Raw genomic sequence first — 12,859 nt, forward strand, 5'->3', positions numbered from 1 at the left:
TGATTATTCTCAGTACCGTGCACAGCCACTGGTCTCTGTGTCCACTTTCATTACAAAGGGAAGGCTCTCAGTTAAGGGTCAGACTAGCACTTTTCAGTGCTGAGTGAGTGGGTGTGTGAGTCCTGGAAGGCCACTTAAAAATTTTTTTAGTATCATACTTGTGTACAATGCACTGTGATAATATTCACCCCACTACCCCCCCATCCCTTCCCACTCACTCCAACTCCCTCTTCCCAGCTAGTCCCCATACCACCCACATGTCCCTCCCTGCTACTCTTTCTGGGTGTCCCGAGAAAGGACAACGTAGTCTCTGTATCTGAGCCAATGCATGACATACAAGTGGCCATGATCTTCAGCTTCTGGGTTTATGGCTGGAGAAGCTGAGAGTATCCTGGCTTCTCTGGAAAGCATGAAGTAGGAGGCCTGGCTTCCCAACAGCATTGCCCGAAAGCTCCAGAGACCTACCTGTCTCCATTTCCCCAGCACTGAGATTATAGATGTGTGCCACCTTGACCATCATTTATGTGGGTGTTGGAAATCCAAACTCAGGCCCTCACGCTCGTGTGGCAAACACTTTATGAATCAAGCCATTCCCTCAGCCTGTAATTACTTAAATTTTTTTTATTCTAGAAAAATCTCAAGCTTATTAGAATTTGAGGCAAAAAGATTAAATGATCAAGACAGTTTTAAAGTTTGTGGATTTTTTTTCAAGCCAGAGAGTATATTAACATATTTTCATTCAAAAAATATCTGTGGGTGCTGGGTTTAGGGTGTGTGTGTGTGTGTGTGTGTGTGTGTGTGTGTGTGTGTGTGTGTGTATAGTGTCCCAGAGCTGTCATGTCTAAATTTTAAGTTCCCCAAGGACAGAGACAGTGTCTTCTGGCTTGTCCCCCACACAGAGCCTGGCGCATGACTGATGCCCAATAATTACTTGTTGAGTGAAAGAAAGTGAAGACAGTCCAGTCAATAAGAAAGAGCTGATGTGGCAGCCTTCCCCTGGGCAGCGTCATGACTGGCCGTGACCTTCTGTCAGTTACCAGCAGGAGGAAGGGGCGCGGGGAAGAAGGGGCTGAATGGCTAATGCAGGAATCTGCAAAGCACTGGGAATTATTACTCAGGGTTGTCATGGCCTCCCCACCCCATCAAAGGTTGACTTCATTCTCCATTCGCACATCCAGATCATGTACAAGCACACACACACACACACACACACACACACACACACACACACCTCCGAGGACTTCAGCCACCAATATGGTCATCTTTTTTTTTTTTTAATCATCTGCCATGTGTTCGTGTGTGATTGGGTCTGTGTGCGTGCGTGCGTGCGTGCGTGTGTGTGTGTGTGTGTGTGTGTGTGTGTGTGTGTGTGTGTGTGTAGGCTAGCGGTTGACATTAGGTGCCTTCCTCAGTCACTTCTCCACCTTATTTGGGACAGGGTCTCTCACCGAATCTGGAGCTCACCAGCACAGCTAGCCTGGCTGGCCAGAGGGTCCTTCAGAGCCCTGTCTCTGTCTCCCTGGCACGGGGATTATAGGCACACCCCACTGGGTCCAGGTTTTTCCATGGGTGCCGGGGAAACAAACTTAGGGCCTCAGCTTCCGCTGCAAACTCTTCATTCCCTGAGGAGGTCACCTTCATGGTTCTTGTCATCTCTTCTCCCTCTTTAAAGACCTTCACATGTGTCTGTGTCCTCTAAGACTCGCTGAGGGACTACCTGACCCCCGGGGCCTCAGCATGGGTACACTGGAAAATGGGTACCTGGAGGCTCCATACCCCAGGACAAAGAGTCTCTCTTTCTCTTCCTTTTGTCTTTAGGTGGCTTTCAGACTCACTGTGGCTGAGGGAATGAAGCAGATGTGAGACCACACACATTCTCAACTGAGCTGGCCTGGTTGGTGACACACAACATCTGGTCACCCTCAGCTCAATGTCCAGGCCACCCCTAGAAAACTTGAGTGTTGCTGAGACTAGCCAGCTCCAAGCAACACTCCTGCATACCTCAGATGCGGAAGTGAGCCTAGCCAAGATCAGCTGAGCCCCGAACCATCCCACTGGTGCTAGACCTGGGTACAGTGGTGGACAGAGGTTGCTTCAAGCCTCTGAGTCTTTGGATACATTGGGGCACATCACTGATCTTCCCACTCTGCACCTTTATTTTGGGCAACAACACCCAGAAAACAGGCAGTCTCCCCACCCATTCTCTCAACTAAGCCCCAGAGCCTGCTGCTCCCTTACTGCTGGTCTGTCTGATTTTGAGACAGGGTCTCATTATGTAGCCCTAGCTGGCCCAAACTTGCTCTGTGGGTCAGGTTGGCCTTGAACTCGTATAGATACGGCTGCTTCTGCCTCCCCAGTGCTGGGATTGCGCATGTGCACCACCTCATCCCTCTTCCTCACTGTCTTACCCACAGCACTAGCTCTTCACTTTCACAACATCGCCAGCTGTTTCTTCCCCACCTCTTCCTGCTCTGTCCTCCTTGCCTCTCCTTCTCCAGTCGCATTGAGGACCCCACCAGCAGTCACCTGTCCTCTCTTTGATACCCTTGACCCTCATCCTTCCATCACATTCTTGAAAGAAACCCACTCCTGGTGACCCAGTGTTCACCTTCTTAGTTCCCACACTTCCCAAAGTTGCTTCCGGAAACTGTCTAGCCTCATTAGGTGGCTTTCTCACAAGTTCACGGTCATGGTGGGGGGTGCTGTCTAGATGGCCCTCTGAGACCTGTCCAGACCTTCATCTGTCCTCTCTCTCCCTGATGGCCATCACACCCAGCAAGCCGGCAACCTTACTTCCTATTTTATTAGGAAACAGGGCCATCAACATCCTGTGGCTACCTCTCGACCAGCCCTCCTCTCTGATTCCTTTGAAGCGTGGCTGAGAAAGAAATGCCATAAAGGGTCCTTGCTCTTCTACAATGGAATACTCTTCTATCTTTAATCTTTATTTATTATTACTGTTTGTACATGATGTGTGGAGCTGGGACACACGCCACAGAGCATGTGTGGAGGACACAGGACAACTTTGTGGTCTTGTTCCTCTCTCTTCCCCCTTTACATGGGTTCCAGGGATTGATCTCGGGTCACCAGGCTTGTGCCGCAAGCACCTTTTCTCAATGAGCCGTCTCAACAGCCCCCCAGACACACAGTGTGTGCTTAGAGACAGACACACACACACAGAAATGAATAAATAAAATAGAGAGAGAAAGAAAGTGAGCTGGCATAGAATTACAACTGCAAACCCAAAGCTCAACAGGCCGAGGTGGAAGGATTGCGAGTTCAAGGCTGGCTTGTCCTATGCAATGGAATAATGTACTAATTAAATAATTGATTAGAGACCAATGAAAGAGACAAGAGTACAGGAAGAAGAGAGCATCCAAGGTAAGATGTCCCAGTGGCCAAGAGCAAAGAGGACACACGTTTGAATCCCCAGTACCCACATTAAAGTTGGAGGTGACCATGGGCACCCATCCCTCTAGCGGCAGAGCAGAAACAGGAGCATTCCTAGGACTTCCCAGCCAGGTAAAACCCAGCAAGCTCCAGATTCAGTGAAGAACATGTCTCAAGAGAATAAGGTGGAACGTGATAGATCAGACACCTAATGATTTCCTCTGGCTGCTGCACTCTCGCACACTGATGTGCACACACACACACACACACACACACACACACACACACACACACAGCATTCCAAAACAGGTACAAAAAGAACCGAAAACAAAATCAAGGAGAGGAAGCAAAAGATAGCAAAAAAAAAAAAAAAAAAAAAAAAAGCAAAAATAAAAATAAAAAATGCCTGAGAGAGGCAAACAAGAAATGTGGGACAAGACCTTGAGTTTAACTTTCTTCCTAGGACACTTGCTTTCCACCACACCTGGAGGTACTGAGCATGACAGAGTGGGAAGGTGTTACTCAGGAGGAAAGAGGGAAGAATAGAGGGAGTCCATGTCTGGGAGAAAGAGCAAGGCAGGACCAAGTCCCCAGTGGCTTGGTGGCCCCACCTCCTTCTTCCTGGGCTGGTATCTGCAGATAGATGACTGCAAGCAGGCTGGAGATGACCAAGCAGGAGAGCAAGGCAGAGTGGGAGACTTCTCACATCCGTTATGTGGGAACCTGCTTAGGGACCTGTAGAAACGACCTAGGGTGCCCCCTCCCTTTCTTATAAAGAATGGAAAGACCTGAGCAAAAACGTGCTTTCTTGGGAGAGCCATGCAAAAGCTCAGCTCTGCAAAGGGAGGCCCTCTTCCCAGGTGACCCTGACATAAGCACCTTCTCCTGCCCCATGGGCGGTCCCTATCATCACTTCACCCCCTCTGCACTCCTCTTACCAAGAGAGTAATCTCCCCGGGTTCCAAAGGACTCTCCCTGCTCTCTAGACAAAGGTCACAGACACTGGGATCTCCTGCACACCAGGTTCACAGGCTTATGTCCCCTTCTGCTTCTTAGGTGATCCCCAACAAGTCCTTGTTCCCTTGGAGCTTCGTCAGTAATGTTGAAGTGCTGCTCTGCACCCGTTGTCAGAGTCAAACGCATCAGCTGAGAACATCTAATTGAGAAGTCCACTATCAGAACAGCACACACACATCACCTGTCCAGGCCACCCAGGAGATAACATGGCCACTTGGCCAACCCAGTTGTTAGATGCTCCCGTACCCTGCTCACTGTCTCACACCTCCTCACCCTTGTTCTCTTTGGGCAAGATTCATCTAGAAAGATAAATGCCCAGGACCCAGTGAGGAAACAGACATTCCAGGAGCATCTCGGAGATCTGCCCTTTGCCAGACCTGTGCCAGGGCAGAGCTGGAGGAAACACACAGTGACAGGCAGAAGCCTAGGAGTGCTTACACCATTTCACCCAGGAAACTGAATCTGGAGCCTGCCAACTGGGAGGGGCATTTAACCGAGGACTTTGACCTAGACCCCAAGCATCCAACAACGTCCAAGAGGGTGCAGGCTGATGACTGGAGGAAGGAGGAGGAGCCTCTCTGAGCTGGGAAACCCACCCATCCTATGCCAGTGCTGTGCCCACCCCAACAGCTCCTCAAGACAACCAAAGCGAGCAGCCAGCTGCCCGGGGTCTGGCAGGGGCAGAAGGCCTGAGACAGACAAGTGTGAGGAGGGAACCGGTTCTGTCCATAAACATCTCAATAGCGTGATTAACTGAGCATCGCAAATTGTAACCCTTTCCTTTAATGCACTTTCCCTGAATTACCGCAGGAGCCGGCGGCCGAGGAGCCCCGTACAAATTGCTGGAATGGGCAGTTAAGCGGGGAGGTCGGAGGTTAAATGAACACGGTTGTTTATGAAGACACAGCCCGAATCCATTTGCATTTTAATATTCTCTCAGTGAGACGGAAAGCCACTTTGAGGACAGCTTGTTTGGAAATCCCATTAACGGGTTATTTATGGGGCTCGTGGCTGCGTGACCCTTGCCCTTGTTTTGTTAAACATGAACCAGACATGAATCAGACGGGCAGCGGGCTAGCTGCTATTGTTTCCTGTAGCAGGAAATGTCATCGGATTCGATTATTCTGAGGCTGACACCTACTGAATTATCGCCCTCATAATGCTCAATTTTCCCTTTTTTCCCCTTTGGTCAACTTGATTATTTCTGTCTTTGTAGAAAGCCGACTCTCAGAGAAGCCATTCCCCTGCCTTTGGCTGTCAAGAAGGCTGGATGAGGCCCTGAGAGGCTGCTGGCTTGTCAGACACAGAGGTAGCATTCAGGAGGGACAGCATCCTGGACAGCTGGTGGCTTCTGCATCCCACTTCTGGAGACGGGCTCCAGGGCTCTATCATCTAAATCTTCTGATCAATATTAAAATTTATTTATCTTTAAAAAGTGACTTGGGCCGGGCGGTGGTGGCACACACCTTTAATCCCAGCACTCGGGAGGCAGAGGCAGGCGGATCTTTGTGAGTTCGAGGCCAGCCTGATCTACCGAGCGAGATCCAGGAAAGGCACAAAGCTACACAGAGAAACCCTGTCTCGAAAAAAAAAAAAGTGACTTGGAAAATTATTGGGGGGGGCGGGGCGTGTCAAGGAACATTCTGGCACTGCAGGTTTCTCCATGAGAAGGTCTGCAAACCAAGAAGGTTGGTTTTAACTGCTGGATAAAATAGAGCAGGGAGGGCTAAGAAGTCAAGAGGTGTCCTGCCTCATGTACAAGTGTTTGCCATATGGAAATAAACTCATCGGGTTTGGGGTGGATTCACCTTAAGATAGACATCATCCTAAAAAGAAAACAAGATTCTGATGTTCAAGGTCCTGAGACTGGGGCTAAGGCCTGAGGCTGTCTCTCTTCCCACACTACCCGCTCTCCACTCACAGGCTCAGAAAAGCCACTCCACAGACCGACTTCCCTGGGCTTCTCTTCGGCTCAGGAGCCAGGTGTTGACCCATCCATCTCCCCAGATTGCTGCTTCTTAGACCCCAAGTTCAGCTCCACTCATAAAGCATGATTGAGTCTGTAGGCCTGGAAGCCTCGGCTGAGCACTGGAAAAGCCAGAGAATCAGCCTGAGCCTGTTCCTCTTCCCTCTCCTCCTCTGCCATCTAAGCCATCATTCCAGTGTAAACTTCAAAAAATTCTCCCCAGATTCCCAGAAACCCAGAGAGACACATGAGCTTAAGGAGGCAGTCTGCTGGGAAAGGAGTTAACATTAAAACTCAGAGCTTGTCTCTCAGTGACACAAGACATGGCACCTGTCACCCCAAGAAAGACCCTGCGGCTGGAGCTGGGATAACAGCAGCCCAGCAGCCCTTCCCTGAACCTCTTTCCAGGAGCCTAACTCTCCACCTGCTCTTGGCCCGCACCACTCCACACCATCAAGGTAAAGTCAAAAAAGAAATCCGCGTGGGGCAGCCTTCCTCAAAGGCTTTGGGATGGGTGTGACAGCAGCGGGGATCCTTTGACCTGTGGACTTGACTCTAGGACACATGATCCATGCAGCAGGCTCCCCGCCTGGTTGCCTGGTGGGGCAAAGCGGCAGCTGCCTAGAGGGAGCTGGCCCGCTGCAGCCTGGGGCGGCTGATTTTTCTTCAGCCTCCCTCATCCTGGCCCCCTCCTCCACCTCCCAAGTGGACTGTTTGTTCTTGACTCCTCCTCCTGGGGATGGAGGGGGCACCTGACCTCAGCCGTTGAAGCCACTCACGGCAGTACCCAGAGTGGGTCAACCCAGGCTCCTAGGCCTGAGCAGGCCCTGGGCTCCCTGCTCAGGTGCAGGGCCCTGCTGGGAGAACACCTGCTTCTCCTTGGGAACTCTCTTCCCACCACTTTCTGCAAAAGCCTTTTTGACCAAGTTTAAAATAGATCTCTCCTTATGAATTGGCCGTCTGAGGAATTCTCCTCCAGTGGTTAATTCAATCTTAATAGACGCTGATTTTTTTTCTCCCAGAAGAAAAGGGAACAATACATCTTTAGAAAGGGTTTATAAGTGTCATGATTTTTCTACTAATTTACGCTGCATTCTCTGCTTTAAAATGTGAAATTACCTCATTGTGTCTCTGAATATCCTCCATGCTTGGGCCTGAAATTAAGCTTGCCGTAGAGGAGCCTAAATGACCACAATTTGCTGTGTGAAATGCCCTGATTGCAAGAGCAATCCCAAGCAATCCCCAGCCCCAGCGCAGCCCAGCTCACTTGAGCTGATTGGCCTTTCCTCCTGGCTTTGCCAAATACAGCTGGTGCTACCTGCTGTGGGGGAGGGGTGGCAGAGAAGTCACCCGCCAGGCCTATCCATCTCCTGTCCCCACAAGCAGACACTGTCTTCTAGCTCACCTCCCAGGGACCAAAGAGTACATTCTTCTTGCTTGGCCACCCAAACTTCAGTAGAATAAACAGCATCCACAGGTAAGTTTGGCCTGCAATCAGCAGGACTCTTTGGACCAAGCCTCCAGTGACATCATGATCAACCCTCGTTCTTTCAGGAGACTCTGTGAGGTCATTTCATCTCCCAGGTCTTAGTCTATGTAGTTCTCTCATACTAGGCCCTTGGATAGCAGCCTTTGGCTACTTCAGCGTCTGTAATCAGACTCTCCAAGTTCAAATGCAAGCACTACCACATACTATCTGTGTGACTGAGTAAATTAGGCCGCTTCTCAGTGTCTCCTCGTTTCCCTCCTCTGTAAGTGGAGACACTCCAGAAACAGGAGGGTCAGTAGGCTTGATTGAATGAAGGCAACACAGAGCTTAACGGTTTGATGGGTCTGTATTCCACATCCCCAGATGTAGGAGGATTCTAACATTATTTCCCATAACACACCCTTTAAGTAGAAAAGTCTTCTTATAATGAGAAGTGTGCATATGTGTGTGAAAGTGTTCACAAGTGTGTGTGTGTGTGTGTGTGTGTGTGTGTGTGTGTGTGTGTGTGTGCAGAGCCTAGAGAACAACCTGTGTGTTGCTCCTTGGGAGCCATCTGTATTTTTGAGACAGGCTCCATCATTGGACTGGGGCTCCCCAGTTAGCCTAGGCTAGACTGTCTGGTGAATCCCAGGACTCTGCCTCTTTCCAGAGCTAGGATTACAAGCACATGCTAACCGTGCCCAGCTGTTTACAGGTGTGCTGGGGACCAAACTTGAGTCATGTCTGTACAAGCACTTTATGGCCTGAGCCATCTCCCCAGTCCAGAGAGAATAAGTTTTGTTTGGGAGAAAAAGAAAAGAGTTGACTTGAAAGGATGGAGAAACGGCGGCTGTCTCAGCCCAGCTCAGCCTCTCCCCATCAACACAGGACAGATATACCTGATTTTTTACTTAAGTTCCTATGCCAGGGATCCTGGTCCTCAGCCTTGAACCATGGATCCTAAACCCAACACCAGAGCTCTACCGAGGCATATCAGCTTTGGATGTCATCCATCCTTCACCCAGTTGTCGCCAGAGTCTAGCAGCTTCCTCCAGACTCCTGGGCTCTTTCAGCCATTTTCATATATTGACAGAGATAGCCGGTGGCTTCTGTCCCCATGTCCCATCAGCCTGGCTCCCATCGTCCTGCCTTCCAGGAGCAGCAGGGCAGCAGAGACCACCACCCTGCACTGGCTGCGACATTCTTGCTGGTCCTAGAATAGAACTCGGGGAGGATCTCAGGGAGTGTGGCTCCAGCCAGTGTCCTAGCTTCCTGGAACTGATGTGACAAAGCACCCAGCTGGAGCAGCTTGAATGGCAGCTTCTAGAGACCAAAGTTCCAGATCAAGGTTTTAGAGGATGGTAAAGGAGCCTTTGGGGCAGCTTCCAGGCCTCTTCCCACCAGCTTCTGGTAGTTTGTGGCAATCTTGAGCAACGTTAGGCTTCCGTACACATCACCCCAACCTCTGCCTTCATCTTCATACAAGATTCGTGTGTGTTTCTGTCTCTTCAGATTGCCCCCTTTGAGCAGGACACTTGTCATACTAGATTAAGGCTGACCCTGGCAAGGTCATTTACACTTGATTACCCCTGTAAAGACCCAAGTAACGACACAGTCTAAGATACTTGGGATTAGAATTTCAACAAACAAATTTTAGGGAGCCACAATTCAACCCATGACAGCCAGGTACCCCTTATTCCATAGCCAGGAGCTGCTGAGGGCCAAAGAGGAAAAGATTTGCATAGTTCAGCCAGCAACTGAGTCACAGAAGTAGAATTCCAACTCAGGACCCTCATATTTACATTATCTTGGAACTCTTGAAAATCTGAGTTTAGTCAGGGTTGGAGGGACCTAAAGGAGGTAATGACTCGGTCGTGACCAATAGGGATGCTAGTGGCAGTATCTCTCACAAGTCCCATCCAGCCACGGAATCTGAGCCCCCACACTGCCGCTCACGCTGAGCACTAATGGCCAATCAGGCCACACCAAAGAGCTTTTTAACAAACATCACTCATCTCAGTCTGCGGCGCCAGCAACGGGACTGGCTCACACACAGGGAATCCAAAGCCTAAATGTAGCATTAAAGTCATTTTAATGCTCACCTTCAAGTGCCAACGCTTGGGTCTCCCATCCTGTGTGTGCAGCCCATCTCTCCAACATGGAAGTTGGGAGCCTGAAAGCCAATTTTGTTAATGCTACTGGGAGGAGCAAGCGAGTCTGGAAGCTCATCCATCATCTTAACACGCTCCGGGATGGACTTGGAAGATAAAGCTTTCATCTTCCTTGCCGGGTGGAGCCTCTTCAATTAGACAGGGAAGAGGGTGGGTGGGGAGCAGAGACAGGCACCCTGAGGAGAGAAGGAAGGAGACAGAAAGCCATCCTGTGTAGAAGAGCCTGGAGAGACTGGGGAAAGGCAGCTGCCCCATCCTGTAAAGTTAAGAAGTGAAGGGCGCCTAGCTTGGGGTGGTTCCAAGGCAGGACCTGGGAGAGTAGGCAGAAGAGGCAGGAAATGGTACTGTCAGGAGCTGCCCTAGGCTGAGTGCTTCCTCCTCAGTGAGGAGGGGGACAGCAGTGCCCTACCTTTTGGCTGCAGAGAGAACACCATAGCCACTGGAATAGGGGTAGAGAAGTGAAGGTTTAAAACCACGAGGTTCAACTAAGTGTCCCCGGCCTCCCATGTCATCCCCACTCAGCTCATACTCACAGAACCTGCAATGATCAGGCCAAGCCTTTAGGTCCTAGAAAGCAGAGGGGACCATGCAGTTCCATTGAGCCTCCCCAGTACAGGCACCGGAACTGACGGGGAAACAAGTGGACAGAGCTCCACTCGGCCCCTCTGTGCTGCACTGCTCTCCCCTTGTGTGGGGGAGGCAGCCTCCCCTCCAGGATATGGACAGAGAGAAGCTACTAGAATCCTAACCTAGTGTGGGTAGTCTGTCAGTGATCCTGGAGAAACCCAGAGGACCACCCAGAGCCATCAAAAGTAGAGATGGCCCGAATTTGTACTTAGGGGTACTGTTCATCCTGCTATGGTGTCTTCTTCCTAACATATTGTCACCTGCTCTGGCTGGACTCTCCCTGAATCGACTGAGTATTGATTATTCTGCCAATAAGTCAATGAGGGATTTACTGAGCCATATCCACTAGGTCCTCAGTGGGCGTTGCCCTCTGCCTGCCAGCCAAGAAGCATTTGCTGACAGGCTAGCTAGTCATCACGATACAGCAGAACAGCAGTAGCAATGTCCCTTACTGTTCACTTACTGTGCGTCCAGACGCCATACTCCCATACTCCTGCTAACTTGTTGCCTTTTTTTCCCCCTTTCTGCTTCAGCTTCTATTTCATTCTGCCTCCAGCCTTGAGCTCCTAACACCCACCTGCCCACCATGGAGTTTCACATCTCATGCTCATGTTGTTTTCTTGCCCAGAGCGTCCTGCCTAGCCTTCTTCAGCCAACTCATTCTATGATGTCCACTGAGGAGTCTCTTCCCCCGGAAACCCCAGCCTGATCTCAGAGTTCCCATTGCCTGTTCTCCACAATGCCAGGCTAAGAAGACAAATGGAGTTCTGACGTTCCCCTGGCTTCACCCATGGCAGACATCATTAATGGATCCCAACATGATTCAGAGAACTTTACTGGGCTTAGACAGAACTGCCTGCCTTGACAGCACAAAGTGGGTGAGTAAGTCAGACAACATGTTGATCATGGAGCTCAGCATAATACCTGGCATGATCATCACTGCTGCCTTAAAAGCTCCCTAGCCTGTCCAGCCCATGGCCCACCCTGGTCCACATCCTGTCACCTAGTGGGGCTGGTTATGGGAGGGAGAATAGAACAGATGGAGAATGGAACAAGAAGGCAAGGTGCCATTTCTAGCAAAGGACATGACCCGACAAGGGAACACGTGACCCCTCTCCTCTGCCCACAGCCAGGCTGCGTCAGAAAAGAACTAGGGGTCCTGGAAGGCCAGTGGGCCAAGCATCTGTCCATCCCTCACCCCCCACCCCCACTTCCTCCACCTCAGCAATGCTCAGCCTGACAGGTCCTTCTCATGCACACAGCACTGTGCAGGGCACCATGCTCTTCATGGCACCTCCTCCAAATTCAAGGCAGGTGAGACTGTCACCCCCCCCCCTTTTCACAGGAAATGACGCCATTTGCCAAATGTCCACGTGTCCTACTCTGCAGCTCAACAAGGGTTAAGTACTGAAATTCTGAAAGGGATTCAGGCTATGAAGCCACTTCACTCAGAGGCTCCACTTTCCCAAAGTGCATCTGCCTTTCTGCTGCCTCGGCTGCCAGCTAGTCACTGGAATAAAAACTAGATGGTGTGTGCGTGTGTGTGTGTGTGTGTGTGTGTGTGTGTGTGTGTGTGTGTGTGTGGTGGGGGGTAACAGTGCAAGCTGGGGACTGGGCAGAATTTTAAACACAAGTCCTAAAGATTTCACAGTGACATATATAGATGGAAAATAAACGACTCTAAAGCAACAACAGCAAAGTACAGGAACTAAATAGTATGTGTTTGCCCAGCACCGCACCCACATACACCAACCTGATTTCTGCCCTCCATCTCTCTGGCTTCTGTTGCCCCCCCCCACACACACACACCCTTCAGAAAGGGAGGGGCAGGAGGCGCCCTCACCTCAGGGTCTTCTGCAGTGGAGTCTCCTCTTTTTCTGAAGACAGAGCTGTTTTCCTTGTGCTCTATGTAAATGAACTGTTTGTGAATGTGCATCTGTAATGGAGGAGCTGTCACGTTGGGCTGGGGGGTTGGCTAGGATGGAGGAGGACAATAGATTCTGTACTCTGAGGTCAGGCGTGGGGGGAGGGGACTGCTGGCTCTGGAGGCTTGGGGGGAAGGAGCCAGATGCCAGGTCGGAGACAGCAAGCAAGGATGAGGCCCAGGCTCCAGTCTTGCTGAGACGGGGCCTCAGGCACTGAGGTGGTAAAGAGCCAGGAGCCTGTGGTGACAGCTGGGGTTGGGGGGAGTGCCATGTGCCAGGGTGAGGAAGAGAAGCC

General features: G+C 50.6%; 1 long non-coding RNA gene across 2 annotated transcripts in view; it reads right to left on the reverse strand.

Moving 5' to 3' along the window:
- The window catches only part of LOC118578190, a 48,197-nt gene extending 35,621 nt beyond the window's left edge, over window positions 1–12,576 (reverse strand). For both annotated transcript variants that reach the window (XR_004944232.1, XR_004944233.1), the window contains exon 1: window positions 12,483–12,576. This is a non-coding gene — a long non-coding RNA (uncharacterized LOC118578190). The remainder of the gene's footprint in view (window positions 1–12,482) is intronic.
- Window positions 12,577–12,859: the final 283 nt, after the last annotated feature.

The sequence above is a fragment of the Onychomys torridus genome, chromosome 2 (assembly GCF_903995425.1).
Source record: "Onychomys torridus chromosome 2, mOncTor1.1, whole genome shotgun sequence".
Classification (NCBI taxonomy): Eukaryota; Metazoa; Chordata; class Mammalia; order Rodentia; family Cricetidae; genus Onychomys; species Onychomys torridus.